The following is a 14,459-nucleotide window of genomic DNA, read 5'->3' on the forward strand; positions in this document are numbered from 1 at the left end:
CTTTTGTTATCAAAAGCTCAACGGATAGGTTAAACAGCAGATTAAACACAGCTGAAGAATTAATGAGCTTTTAAGACTAAAAGAGATGAGAGAATGAAACACGTGGACGTCTGAAAGAAGAGTTCCCGGCCGAGGGGACAGGAGATGCGAAGGCTTGGCCGGGGGAATGTGCCGTGTATTCCAGGAACAGTATGGAGGTCCACAAGGCTAGAAGAGGGGAAGGCCCAGGAAGGCAAGGTTAGGGAGGCAATGGGAGGCCACGTGGCGGTTTATAGGTCAACACAAGGGATCTCTGGCTTTGCCTCTGAGACCGGACGAGTCGCAGGATTAGCACCCTTGGCTTCCGGCCTTGTGATGAAGAGAGTATAGGGGCCGAGAGAGAACTTAGAAGCTCGTGCAGTGGTCCAGGTGGGAGGATGGCGTCTTGCACCAGGTGGTAGCAGTGAAGGTCTTGAGGAGTCAGGTTCCTGATGTATTTTGCAGGTAGAGAGTGCAGGATTTGCTGTTGGATGGAATGCAGGACATGAGACAAAGACAAGTGTCCAGGATGACTGAGCAACCAAGAGAATGGGGTCGCCATGGCTTGAAATGGGGGACCCTGGAAGACATCCAAGTGGAGCTGCTGGGCGGGCCACCAGATAAACACATCTGGGGTTCAGAGGAGGGAAGAGCTGGCAGTGTCAACTGGGAGCCACAGAGTTGGCATTCAAAGCCAGGAGACTGGTTAACAGCACTGGGAGGAAGTATAAATGGAAAGGAAAGGGAAGAGAGGGGAGAGTTGCCTGAGTGGTGAACTTGAGTAAGAGAGAGAGGTGTGTCTGTGGAGGGACTGGCCTATCTTCAAATGGTTCTGTAAACAACCATTCTCACCCAGTCAGATGGACCTGCAGGGGTGGGGAAATGGGCAATGGGCAAGGGGAAAATCTTAAAATAAAATAATGCCTTCTGATCTGGAGAGCGCCACACTTGGCTGTCAGCAGGGGTGCAAATCACACTGTAGCAACTCCCTGGCTGCTTCTGAGGGAGCAAACCAAGCAGAGCTCTCACCTGATTAAAACTACCAGCTAACTAAAACCACAATTAAGTGGATTCCAATCACTGTTCATTCTAACACTAGCAGATTAATTGCTTTAAAATCCTGTTCTGTATATCCTTGGTTAATAATATACCACTGGAGGAAAGAAGATAGAAATTTATTTTACTTCAATAAAAATATTGGGATGGTTGGGAAAAAAGAAATTTATTTTATGTACATAGATATATAGATAATAGTTAATAGACTTTTGCTTTTTGGAGCAGTTTTAATTTCTTTGGGTGGGGGGAGGTAATTAGGTTTGTTTGTTTGTTTGTTTGTTTGTTTGTTTATTTAATGGAGGCACTGGGGATTGAACCCAGGACCTTGTACATGCTAAGCACATGCTCTCCACTGAGCTATACCCTCCCCCTACTTTCAAGATGTTTTATCAATGTTGGCAGGGAGTAGGAGAGTAAAGCTTCTTGAACTTGACATTCAGACATGGAAAAACGTGCAATTCTAACTTCAGAAATTGTTTAAAAAGTCATTTTTGTAAGTAAAGCTGCAGCACTTCTGAGCTTGGTTTTAATCTTAGCTAAGACCCTTCCAAATATGAGAGCCTCTTCAGTTTTTACCCTGAAGGGAATGCTGACAATCCATAATTGTGTTTTTGCTTTTTCTATCCTCAACCTGCCCCTAAAGAATCCCTATCCATTATTCCCGTGCAGGCAAAGGACTTACCTTCCTGCTGCCAATTCTCTTTAGTATTTCATTTCACAGCAAGAACCAGAAGCAGTATGATACCAGCCAGAGTTGGCACACAGGAAAAACGAGAAGCATGGCATTATGCCTGTCTCCCCTTTTGGCAAGTCTTGGTCAGATTCTTCCCTCCTCCATCAATTCCCTCCCTTTCAGGTCTCTAAACCCAAGCTTCCAGGCAAAGCTGTCGGCTGTTATTACTTGTTTAAACCTTAAGGTCTTCTTTATGAGGATGCTAGCATTGTCATACAGATTCCTCATGACCAAAGGCTATTTTAGGTGCCTTTGACAGATGGTGGTAGAGGAGATACTTGGGGGATAGGTGCTTGTCTTATGGTTCTCTCATCATTGCTGTTTAACACACCTACTTATCATCAAAGCTTGAGAAGCAGGATGTTGCAGTAATAGACCAAGCCCCCAGGTGTTCCTTAAAGAGGGAATGTTCCACCCTTGCTGTTCGAAGTGTTTGCGTTCTCTCAAGCGGCAGATCCTGGAAACCAGGGTCATCATTATTCCAAGGACTATCCAGAGGCACAGTCCACACAGCAAACACAGTCACATTAATCTTTCTTGGGGGGAATAAGCTTCATTAATAGAATTTTAGCAAGCTAAGAATAAAAAGAAAACTTTCTAGTTCAAGATGGCAGACTGGACCCACATCTATTTCCCCTCTTTCCTATGTTCCCATTGAAAAATAAAAAAATAAAAACAAAAAGGAAAGGCAGGCAGGGCATATGAACAGACAGAAGAAAATAAACCATAACACTAGAAAAAAAAGAAAAGTATCATTTTTAAAATGATGTATTGGTACACCAGAGATTGACACATTGTAACTGACTAGATACTTCAATTAAAAAAAAAATATTGCAAACCCCAAGAAGACCTGCTTTTCATTGGTTGCTTTCCTGTGTCCTCAAGCTCTGGCATACTGCCTGGGTGGAGGCTGAGTGAATGAAATAACTTTCTTTAATTAGTATGACAAAATGTCCACTAAAAGCATTCAGATCAAATCACGCTAATGAATGGCTATCTTCTCCTGCCAGGGTTTCCTTCAGTATATGTATACATACACTAACCAAAGCCATCCTCTCAGAGAAACACAGTTCTCATTTTTACTTAATATTCCACCACAACAAGTATCCTTCATTGCTACTTTCTTTTTCATTATTCTTTTTTGTTGTTGTTATTTTGCAACATCCTACCCAGGTGATGATTATAACTAGACAGTTGGCTGTTTGTGATGTTTGGCTTTTATCAATAATACTGCAGTGCAATGCTGCTATGGGCTCAGGAAAATGCAAGCTGCAGCTTTCCTTGCTGAGGGAAATGAAAACAGCTCAAAGGGGCCTAATTTCAAAGGTCCAAACAGATCTCCTGGACTGCATTTTCCTGTAGGCTATTTAGAACAGGCTGTGTTTATGAGAAGGAAAATGTTGGGCTGGGCCAAGACTGGGCTGGGCTAACTCATGAATTTTAAGTTTCACCTTGCTAGACCAGTTTCGGGTAACTGCAAGCAACCCTTTGCTTCCACTTTTATGATACTGCCTAGCTGTACTCACCCTGTTGGCTGATGGACCCCGAGCTTGTAAGCAGCTCTGTAAAACCTCACTCACACTTCCCAGAGGCGCTCAGAGCTCCGGAGCGGTAGCCCCTCTAAGCCCGCTGGCGTAATAAACCTGAGTACGCCAACCCTCTGAGTGGTGTTTGTTTCTTGGCTGACCTGTCATTTCTGTAACATTTATAGTTTGTCCTGTTTGTTGTTTACTGGCTAACAAAACTAGATGGGTGAATTCCTGCTTTTCGGAGCCAGTGAACTCAGACAAGACAAGCTGTATTTTTCCTTTTCCACTTAGCCACTGGGGTTTGCCAGAGATGGTCTCTTCATTCTATTAGCCTTCCTTCCTTGCTTGATCAGCCACTACTTTGACAAAAACTGCCTTTGCTGAGGCAGACTGCAACCACAGAGATGACTGCAGGCCATGGGTGTACCGTCTGAGCATCCTGGACTCAAAGAGTCAAAGCAGTGCTAGAAAGGGACGTGGTGATGCCCTGTTCATTTTGGAGGTGACGGGACAAAACAGATAAGAGAACAATTCAAAGGATGGTTGGAGAGCACTTAGTGAAAGAGTATATGTGAGAAGGAAGAAAAGGTAAGACACATTTTTATTTATACGTATTTATGTACCAATTCCTAGAGTAAATATATTACGTCTTTTCTAAACTGCTGCAAATGAACACACTGTCTCACCGTCTTTGTATTATAAATAACACCAGAGTTTTACAGTCCTGGAGCTACTCTTCCTACATTAAGAGGAAATTTTTCAGAAGGTAAAATCTTGAAGGTACATCATGGGGCTTTAAATAGTCTCCCTAATTATGGGAATAGCTTAGCTTTCAATTGACTCCGCACTTTTCTTTCTTCCTAAATTTAACTCTTACTAATGGGGTCAACACTGTTACCTAAATAAATGCTTTGTCCTGTGCTCTAATAATTAAACGATCACCTTTAGAAAATATGCACAAGGAGAGATAGTCTATAGGTGACTGTGCAGGAAAACCCAATCAGTGCTCGGTAATGTCCAAGTTCAGATGCTAGACGTTTTGTGTGTCAATGACAGTGAATCTGCTTTGTGTCCAATTCTGAAGCCAGCTGGTGATTACCACACTTCTGAATCAAGCAAACTGTTCCTCAGTTCTGAGACTGTTTAATCTTTCAATTCCATTTATCGTCAAGCCTATGATTGGTTGATCAACGAGCTCTCCCTTAAACAACAAGGATATACCGTATAGCACAGGGAACTATCGTCAATATCATGTAATAAACTATAATGGAAAAAACTGAAAAAAAGAAAAAATATATACGCATATCTATCATGTACATACATATATATAACAATCACTTTGCTGTACACCTGAAACTAACCCAATATTGTAAGTCAACTATACTTCAATTTAAAAAAAGAGCTGTCCTTTAGAATTTAACCTTTTGGCATTAAGTAAATAATTATTCACTTTTTCCCTATGAAGAAAAAGGAACAAAGTAGAAAAAAGGTAGAATATTGTCAGGTAATAATCTATCTTATTAATAACAAGAAAATTTCAAAATGATTTGTAAAATTAATCATCACCGTCATCAATAGCCATTTACAATAGTCCTTTTCTTCTCAAGACAATTTTTACATACTTCATATTATTTGAAACTCCCATTAAGAATCAGAGAGAGGTAAGATATTGTCATCCCCAATAGGTATAGAGAATATTCTGGTTTCATCAGTTGAAGTTCTGTGGCTCACCAATCAGAAGTTAGTTTCTACTTTCTCCAAAGTAAGCCTCTAAGTTCCAATGGGTAAGGAATAGAAAAGATCAAAGTGAGTCAGGGTTGCTTTTTCCTGATCTTTCTCACTCTCAGCACTTTCTCTTGCCAAAGCAGTCAGTAAACTCTTCATGGGTCCCACTCCATCACCCCAACTTGTGTGAGCCTGGAGAGTGGTACTGAAGAGAGAGGGGCTCAGAAGGTACCGCAGAAGAGGTTTACACCTGCTGTTCCTGCATCTACAAAGGGCTCTCTAGCCCCCAAATCCTACCAACAAACCAAGGAGGTAAGGCCAAGGAAATCCAGACAATACATTAGCTGGGTGCCAAGCCCAGAAGGTAAAAACTTGGCAGTTTTTCAGCACTATAGTCCATGCTCTGACTTCCTCCACTGAAAGCTGAAAAAGTAAAATAAGTTCTGGAAAACCTGTGCCAATCAACACAGAGGATTACCCAGGAGTTTACTGGCAACGGAGATAATGCCTTACAATTACAGTATAAAGTGACTTCCTATTAGGAGATCAAGCAGAATTAAGGGAAACATGATCCAATGTTGGTTTTTAAAGCACAGGAAGGGCATTCGTGGGGAAATGAGGAGTAAACAAACTGTGTTGAAGCTCCAAGGGCAGACTAGGGAAGAAAGAGGAGAAAATTCAGGCTGAAAAAAGAGTGTCAAATCCCTCCTTTAACAATGTTCTAAGAATCAGATATTAAGGAGACAGTAGAGAGAGTAACACAAGATATCTCCTCCTCATCAAATCCATCCAATTAATGAAAGAAACATCAGCATTAGGCTTAATACAACCAGGCTGGTGAAGATTAGCAAAGTCCTTTGAAGCAACAACATCTCTGTATCAAGCAGACAAATAGACAGAAAGTACACTAATGAGAGAGATCTCATTCCCAGGCATGGCGAGAAGCATTACAAACATGCAAAAAGATTTAAAATGTGACACAGAATCTCTTTAAATACAATAACAAAACTGTCCTGGGAGAGAGAATGGGAGATACGAATAAATGCAGAGAGAAGCTTGTATAACCTGGAAAAACAGTAGATATTAAAGATAACAATATGTTAGGTTAACAAAGAAACAAAGAATGAATTAAAACTTAATAGAACGCTTTAAAGTACTTAATAAAATTCATTTGCAAAAAAATAAACAGGTAAAAATAGGCAAGGATATTTGGGGAATGAGAAGAAAAGGCAATGGTAGACTCTAATATCCATTATAAAGCAAAAATCACATAAAATATATAAACTAAAATGACTTTATTAGGGCTTACTCCATAACAAACTAGGAGGAACAAAACAATGAGATGGGAATTACTATTTAATAAATGCTATCATGATAACTATATATTACTAAGAGGAAAGTTTACTTGAATGTTCAAAAGACAAACAAAAATTAATAGGAATAGTTTAAAAAGAGAAGGAGGGAAAATACAATATTGGTTTCAAATGCAAGGACAAAATTAATTTGGTCAAATAAGGAATTAGATATTATCAAAGACAAGGAAGATAAACACAAAAATATTCAAGCTTCACATCATGAAAAATAGCATTCTCCAAAAAGCATTTATTTAACACCTGTGATGAATGAACTTATAAAGAGCCAGAGACAAGAAACAGATTATCTTAATAGAATTAGACTGATGACATGATTTTTATCAGCAACAATAGGTGCCAGAAGATAATAGAAATAAAATCAATACACACTACTGTACATAAAATAGATAAACAATAAGGTCCTCCTGTATAGCATAGGGAACTACATTTAGTATCTTGTAATAACCTATAATGGAAAATAATAGGAAAAAGAATATATATATGTGTGTATAACTGAATCAGTATACTGTATACCAGAAAGTAACACAATATTGTAAATCAATAGTACTTCAATAAAAAAGAAAGAAAAAGAGAGAGAGAGAGAAAGAGGAAGAGGCAGAAAGAAAGAAAGAGAATCTTCAAAATCCCAAGGGACATTGTCAATCTAGAACTTTATACTTACTAAACTGTCATTCAACAGTAACAATAAAATAAGCATTTTTTTAGGTAAACACGGAGTACACCGCTCACAGATGCTGACTAAAAGAGCTAAGAAATGAAAACTGAACAGAGGGGAGGAAGAAGCCCTGGTAAGCTAGAAACTGACCAACATGTTGGAAATAATAATAAAAAATCATCCATAAGGGGGTGGGAAGGGATAAATCAGAAGTTCAAAATTTGCAGATACTAACTTCTATATATGAAATGGCTAAGCAACAGGTTTCTGCTGTATAGCACGGGGAACTGTGTTCAGTGTCTTGTGGTCATCTATAATGAAAAAGAACATGAAAACGCATATATGCATGTATATGTATGACTGAAAGATTGTGCTGGGCACTGGAAATTGACACAACATTGTAAACTGACTATATGTCAATTAAAAAAGAATGCAAAAAAAAAGTTATCCAAGAAAACTACTAACAATATTAAAGTGAAGCATGAGTGGTTGGGGATGAGGGGGAATGAAGTACACTAAGGTAGTTTTCGAGAAGAATGGAAACATTAGGTTTTTTAAAAAAGAAAATATGCATTAAAAAATTAAATGTCCCATATTTTAAATGCAAATAATATATATATTGCAAAAAATTAAAAATTAAAAAATTTTGAAATAAATAAAACATCCCTATTCTACAGAAGCTCATCCTACATGATAATGAGACAGGTGGTGTCATGAGGCACACCCACAGAGCCAGATGGCCATCAGGGAAGGAGGGACTGAGGACTGGAAGGAAGACTTGAGAAATGTGACATTTAAGCTCTGTCCTGTGGGATGAGTGGTTGCTTGTTGAAGAAAGAAAGGCATTCTAGGCTCTCAAGACTGCTGCACAGAGAAAGCATTGAATTTTGCAATGGATGGAATATTTTGAGTGGTTCCATGTGGCTGGAGTGTAGAATAAGTTCAGGAAATGAAAAGATGAAAATGTAAACCAAGAAGAAACAGTAAGCACTGTATAAGTCACACTAAGAGGTGAGCACCTCACTGAGTGGGCAGTGGGGAGACACTGAAGATGTACAAAAATTTTTTGTTGTGTAAAATATATATAACATAAAATATGCCATTTTAACTATTGTTAAGTGTATAGCTCACTGGCATTAAGCACATCTATTCTTGTGCAACCGTCACCACCACTACCTCCAGAACTTTTCATCATTCCAAACTGAAACTCTGTGCCCATTAAACATTAAATAGCACGACCTACTCCTGGCAGTTCCTGGTAATCACTAGTATACTTTCTAAGAATTTGACTATTCTAGATATTTCCTGTAAATGGATTCATACAATAATGTCATTTTGTATCTGGCTTACGTCACTCAGCATATCTTCAAGATTCACCCATGTTGTATCCTGTGTTACAATTTCCTTCCTTTTTCAGGCCGGATAACATTCCATTGTGTGTATAGACCACATTTTACTTATCCATTCACCCACATATAGATATGACATTGAAGATTTTGAATCAGAGGTGTGACATGTTCATATATCTGCTTTAGAAAGTAACTCTAGGAGGGGGTTGAAGGATGGTACTTCTGAACCAGAAGACCTTGTTTCAAGAAAGTGAGAATGGTCAACTGGGTGGAAGAAATCTAGGAAAATGAGATCAGAAAAAGTTTCTGCAGATTTAGGAAGAGCAGTTGCTGCACAGGAGTAGTTAGGAAAACCCGATGGAAATGGGTAAAGACTAGTTAGCTAGTAGCATACTCCTAAACACGTATGTGTCTGGGGAGAAGTCCTTCCCAGACTACAATAAAATGTGGAGCATTCGGCACCTAGAACTTGGGTGCTTTGTAGCTTTAAGACAAGGAGGTTGAAGATAGTGAATTAATAAAATATTTCAACCTCCTGATCAGTACAAATATACTGAGAGAGATTCCAAAGATAGTAGTTTTATCGACGGTAAGTCATCTTAAGCGTTACTTGGAAAAAATTTTGAAGAAAGGCAACTATGTTATATTGACCAGGAGACAGCACAGTCAGACATCCTACACTTCATTTTAACGAAGACAGCAAAAAAAACTGGTAAGGTATGCAGATAATCACAATTTTAGAATAATAGGATCATTATCCAAGAAAGGAGCAACCCATACTTCCCCACCACCCTATGAAAAAAACATACTACAAACTGCAGCATTTAAAATTTGTGGGTGGCAACACCAGAGTTAATTTACACTTGATACTTAATCATTCTGGTGCTTTAAATTATAGCCCAGAATAAAGCCAACTTTGAACATTCATTTTGGGGTCGGAGTTATTCTGTTACTCTAGCTACACGCTTAAACAGAATAATCCCATGCTTTTTCGAACTTAAGGCAAAGGATGCACAGCAGGTTGTGCATACCAACACTTTCCTGTTAACACCATGTAACAGAATTCTACCAATATAATTTGGAGCTAAAACTCCAACACCATATCTTTATCTGCCTGTGTGTCATTTCTTTAAGAAGCCTTACTTTGCAACTCAAACACCTATGGTTAAAAGACTCCACCAAATGATGCAAAAACAGGTTATTTTGGTCCAACCATATGTACTGCTTAATGGAAATAAACAAGTAAGTTTCTCACTCTGGAATTCAAATGAAGAGTATCTAAAAATACAAATTAAAAAAAACAAAAAGAACAATAACCTCCCAATTATTCCAGGCCTACTAAAGCTAAGCTCCCTTTTTAGGGTATCAAATATAATTACCTGGAATTGACATACCTTTAGATTGTGATTATTATATTTATTATTGTTGTTGTAAAGATGCCGCAAGGAAAATGTATGTATTTTATGACAATGTGACATTGTAAATCTGAACAAAATAATTCTACTTTTAGTGCCAAATTAATTTGAAGACATAGAAAGTGTTTCCTGAAAAGAAAACAACCCAAGAATAGTAGCAACTAAATTTTATTGAAGTGCTATTGCATTCAAGGCAATGAGCAAAGAGCTCTTACACCTATTGTTTTATTTAATTCTTATAGGAATTCCATTAAGTCGGTCCTATATTATCCCTATTTTACAGATGAAGAAACTGAGGCTAAGAGGAATTAAGTAATTTGACAAATGTGACACAGCCACCAAGAGCAGAGCCATGACAAAACCCAGGCCATCTGAGCTGGCAATCTACATCCCTGCCCCAAAACAGTCAAGCCTGGTTCTACATATTTATTTGAAGAAAATCCTTCTCTGTTTGGCTAGGGAAAAAAAAATTAAGTCAAGAAAAGTTAACAGCAAATCCATTCTTTTACATTAATAAATTATTGAAACTCTCTTTTGACTATGACTAATACATAAAGATTTTAGCTGAATTATTTTTATTATTCTGAGAGGAAATTAAGTCCCTCCCTTGGTATTTTAAGTGGCAAACATTGATTAATCTTTCTATCACCTGTGGTTCTAAAAAGTCTTTATACATTTATATTTCTCTGTTTCAAATTACAGAGGAATTGGTAGGGGGAGCATAGCTCAGTGGTAGAGTGCGTGCTTAGCATGCACAAGGTCCTGAGTTCAACCCCTAGTACCTCCATTAAAAATAAATAAATCTAATCACCTCCCCCCAAAATTAAAAACAAAATTTTAAGAGTAAAAAAAAAAAACAAATTACAGAGGAATTCAGCTTTCTTTACGCCTCCTAAGTCTAGAGCTGAATTGGGATCTCCAGTTTTCCTTATTTGTATGAAAATTTATGTAAAATAAGCACCAAATAAAATTTTACATTTGAAATAATTTTAGTAGTCTTCCAGATTGTGGTCTTCTTATAATAAACAGTTTGAAGCATTTGGACAGCGAGTATGCATTTCAGGAATAAAGAAATAAACACTAAAATTCCCTTCAAAAATGCTTGTTTGTTGGGGGGGGCGGTTGTTTAAAATTTGCTTTTTCTATTATCATCATCAAAAATATCATCCAATTTTTCTATTTAAGCTCTGGAAAAACAACTAATATTAACCCACAAACCAAAATGTTTAGATGAGAAATCTAGCAATAAAAATGGATATGAGTGTGTATATCATACTTTTTTCTCTCTCCATATAATTAAGAAAATAAATGATGACATTCATAATCTTAGGTTTATGCTCTTGATTAAAATATCTTGATTAATGTTCATTCTGTGGAGGAAGTTCAAAGGGAAGGAGAAAAAAGCCATTAAGAGGTTTTAAGTTTCAGATTATGGTAAGGTTCAGAGATAAAGTGAATTTAGCAAATGACAGAATAGATCACATAAATGTTTCTAAACGCAGTTTAAGGAAAACCGATTCTACAGGTCTATGAAATGCAATTAGTGAAATTGGGAAAAGATGCAGATTTCCTGACTCCACCCTACTAAGAAACAATCAATTAGTGCAGTAATCAAGAAATGCCCTTTCCTAGATATGCAGAAGAACCTTAAGACGTTCACCTCCTAACTCAGGGCGTCTTGATTTTATTTTTCTTTTGCATAACCTGCCGACTTGCTGCCCTCCCTTCCTATCATTTGGCCATTTGGCCAGCCGGGTTGGGAAGTGGGATACTGTACCTGAGGCCGCTGCTGGCCGGGCTGAAGCTCGCCCTACACACACACAGTCACTCTTCCACACACTGGCACGCGCATCTTCTGTCAGGGAGGAGGTACCGCCCCATCCAAGCAAAACCCTCGCTTTCTCTTCCCCAGGATACAGCCCCAGAGGAGAGACTCATGCCCAAACCGGAGACAGGTTGAGGCTACTGCTGCGCTCTTACCTCCAGCAGCGACAGTGATGGTGGCCACCGCTCCTCTGCACCGGGCCAGCCAGGCCTGCCAGGGTCAGCACCGGTCTAGTAAGGATGCAATGGGAGGGCCCCTGCCTGACCCCGGCTGCAGCTTCAGCTAGCGCTGGGAAAGCGCGCGCCTGTGATTCAGCGCCTTTCCGCTGCGTGGTTACCACGGCGACGCGCGCGCACGCGCACACGCGTCCCCCGGGATGGGCAGGCGGCCGTCCTTGCCCAGCGTTCAGCTCGTAGCTCGCGCTCTAAAGATGGGCATCCAGACCACGGACTCCCACTTCTCAGGGGAGCAAGCAAAGTCTCTCGAGAAGCAGAGCGGCCAGCATGCCCCACCTCCTTTTCTTACTAATGCCTTCCTGGTCACCGTGATCCTAAACAGCCTTGGGGAGAAGCGTCCCTTTCAAATTCCCTGGCCAGGGTAACTTAAGGGAGCCTTGATCACACTACTAAGGTCAAAGACCCTTTGCAAATGTACCCCGAAGCAAAGTCACCCCACACGCAGAAGTCCCACTTCTCCAGTGGGAGCCTCTTTAGGCTGTTTTGAGCATGTGTGCTTTCTGAATGAGGATGGAAAACAGGTGCTAGGAGGGGCCCAGACCAACTCCACGGTTTCTAGGTTAACCAGGTGCCCAAAGTATTTAGATTACATTTGCATGTATGGGAAGGTGATCATTTGAACAATAGGAAACTCATGTGGAAGGCTCGTCCTTGCATTTGTACTGTTTTCGTATAAGATGCTCAAGCATCTAGGGCTGCTAACATGGTGCACAAAAGGAAGCCAGGGCATTCGCTGCGCATTCCCTTACTATGAGGTATATATAGTGCAGTGCTTAGGACCAAGTCACAGAGACTGTTGAATAGGCCCCTACTAGGCTCCTTACTAACTATGGATGGGCCTTGGAGGAGTACATAATCCTGCTTAACCTCAGTTTCCTCAATTTTAAAATGGAGATAGTAACAGTATTCCTTTAGGATGATTCTGGGGCTTAAAACAGAATGCACACCGAAGGCATAAAACCTGCCCAGTACTGAAAGAGAGCAAATCAGTTTAGGCTAAAAAGAAAAAGGCAACCCTGCCCATTGATCAGGCTGGGAGGAGACACAGATAAAGCCAGAAGCAAAATTAACAGGAAATGATATTTCTCCCAAAGTCATTCGGCAGCTGTAAAACAACTTACAAAAGACACTTTCCTCTTTTCTATTCTCACCTGGCATTCCCCGGTGCCTCCAGGGTGTCCTTTCCCACTGCATCAATAGATCTGATTTAGTCAAACAGGCCTACTCCCAGGAGTCTAAATAAATCAAGTTATATGGACTTAAAATATTTAAATATATTATATATTTAAGCATATACATATATAAGCTTAGCCTAGACTGTTAAACCTTGACATTTCAACTCAGAGCCAAAAATGAATATTTTGATATATATAATAAATACCTATTTTGATACATACTGCATGAAAATGTTAATCCGCCTCCTTAGAACACAAATGTAAGGTCACTATATTTCATTTTTCTTCAGCATTTATTGAGCTTCTGCTATATGCCAGATGTAACAAATACTAAAGATAAAATGATGTATCTTTAGTAAAGCTTTTCTGACTTTGTCGGCTCTTGTTTATATGCTGTTGGCTGGAAAATTTGTCCTTACAAAACTGCACAATGAAAGACAAGGAACTGTCCTATTTGGAGGTGGGAGAAACTGAGGTCTAGCAAGTTTCAAGTATATTTCATACCAGTGGCAAAGATGGTGCTTAGCATATTGAAATATGAGATACTGAGATGGAATTTTACCAAAAAGGGAGGTAAGATACACAACTCAGAAAACTTGAGATTCAAAGTAAGAAATTCAAGATACTGCATAATACTTTAATTCTTGCATTGAGAACTACTGCCCATCAAAACAGGCTAAAAATAGTTTTATTGTTTGTAATCACTTCACTTGTAACTTGCTTGATTTTGTTACTATAAGCATTAAGTGGGAAGGTATTTCACTTGGATGCTGAGTTGCATAAAGGAAATTATACTCCTTTCCAGTTTTGAAACAATTTGACAATTGTTTAATCTAATACACATTACTACATATTTTTATTTTCAGCTTTTCACTCATCTAGATGTTTTTTTTTTGTAATGTGAAGTGTGGTGTTCTAACTTTTTCCTTCCAAGTGAATAAGCAATTTATGCCAAAAACATCCTTTTCCCACATAAATGAACTACCTCCATAATATATGCTAAAATATTAGCATTCTTATTTTATTTTTAATGATGAAAATTAGATTAACATACAAGACTCTTCCTCATTACCAGAAAGGTAATGTCATGTAAAAATTCAGCTTGTCTTTTTTTTTTAGATGTTTTAGTTGTTAATTTTGACATCCCTGATGAAAATAAGGTTCTGTTACTTCTCATTGTAATTACTACAACTAGCTTTCCTTTTTTTATGTACTGAGAAAGTCAGCAGTCTTGGTAACACCTGGCAGGGTAAGCAGCACTGTGGAAAGCTGTTTTCTTCCACACAAAGGTGAAGCGGTAGCAGTGGTCAGAAACAGGAAGCAGGTAAAAACTTCAATCCCATCATAAGCACAAAAATATGAAAACAAAC

The 14,459-nt window shown here is 38.9% G+C and overlaps 1 protein-coding gene across 3 annotated transcripts in view; it reads right to left on the reverse strand.

The window, feature by feature from the left end:
- The window catches only part of KIAA0319 (KIAA0319 ortholog), a 65,825-nt gene extending 53,817 nt beyond the window's left edge, over positions 1-12,008 (reverse strand). For all 3 annotated transcript variants that reach the window (XM_031435117.2, XM_031435115.2, XM_064476239.1), the window contains exon 1: positions 11,834-12,008. The gene's annotated coding sequence lies outside the window, so the exon portion shown is untranslated. The remainder of the gene's footprint in view (positions 1-11,833) is intronic.
- Positions 12,009-14,459: the final 2,451 nt, after the last annotated feature.

Source organism: Camelus dromedarius, chromosome 19 (assembly GCF_036321535.1).
Source record: "Camelus dromedarius isolate mCamDro1 chromosome 19, mCamDro1.pat, whole genome shotgun sequence".
NCBI lineage: Eukaryota > Metazoa > Chordata > Mammalia > Artiodactyla > Camelidae > Camelus > Camelus dromedarius.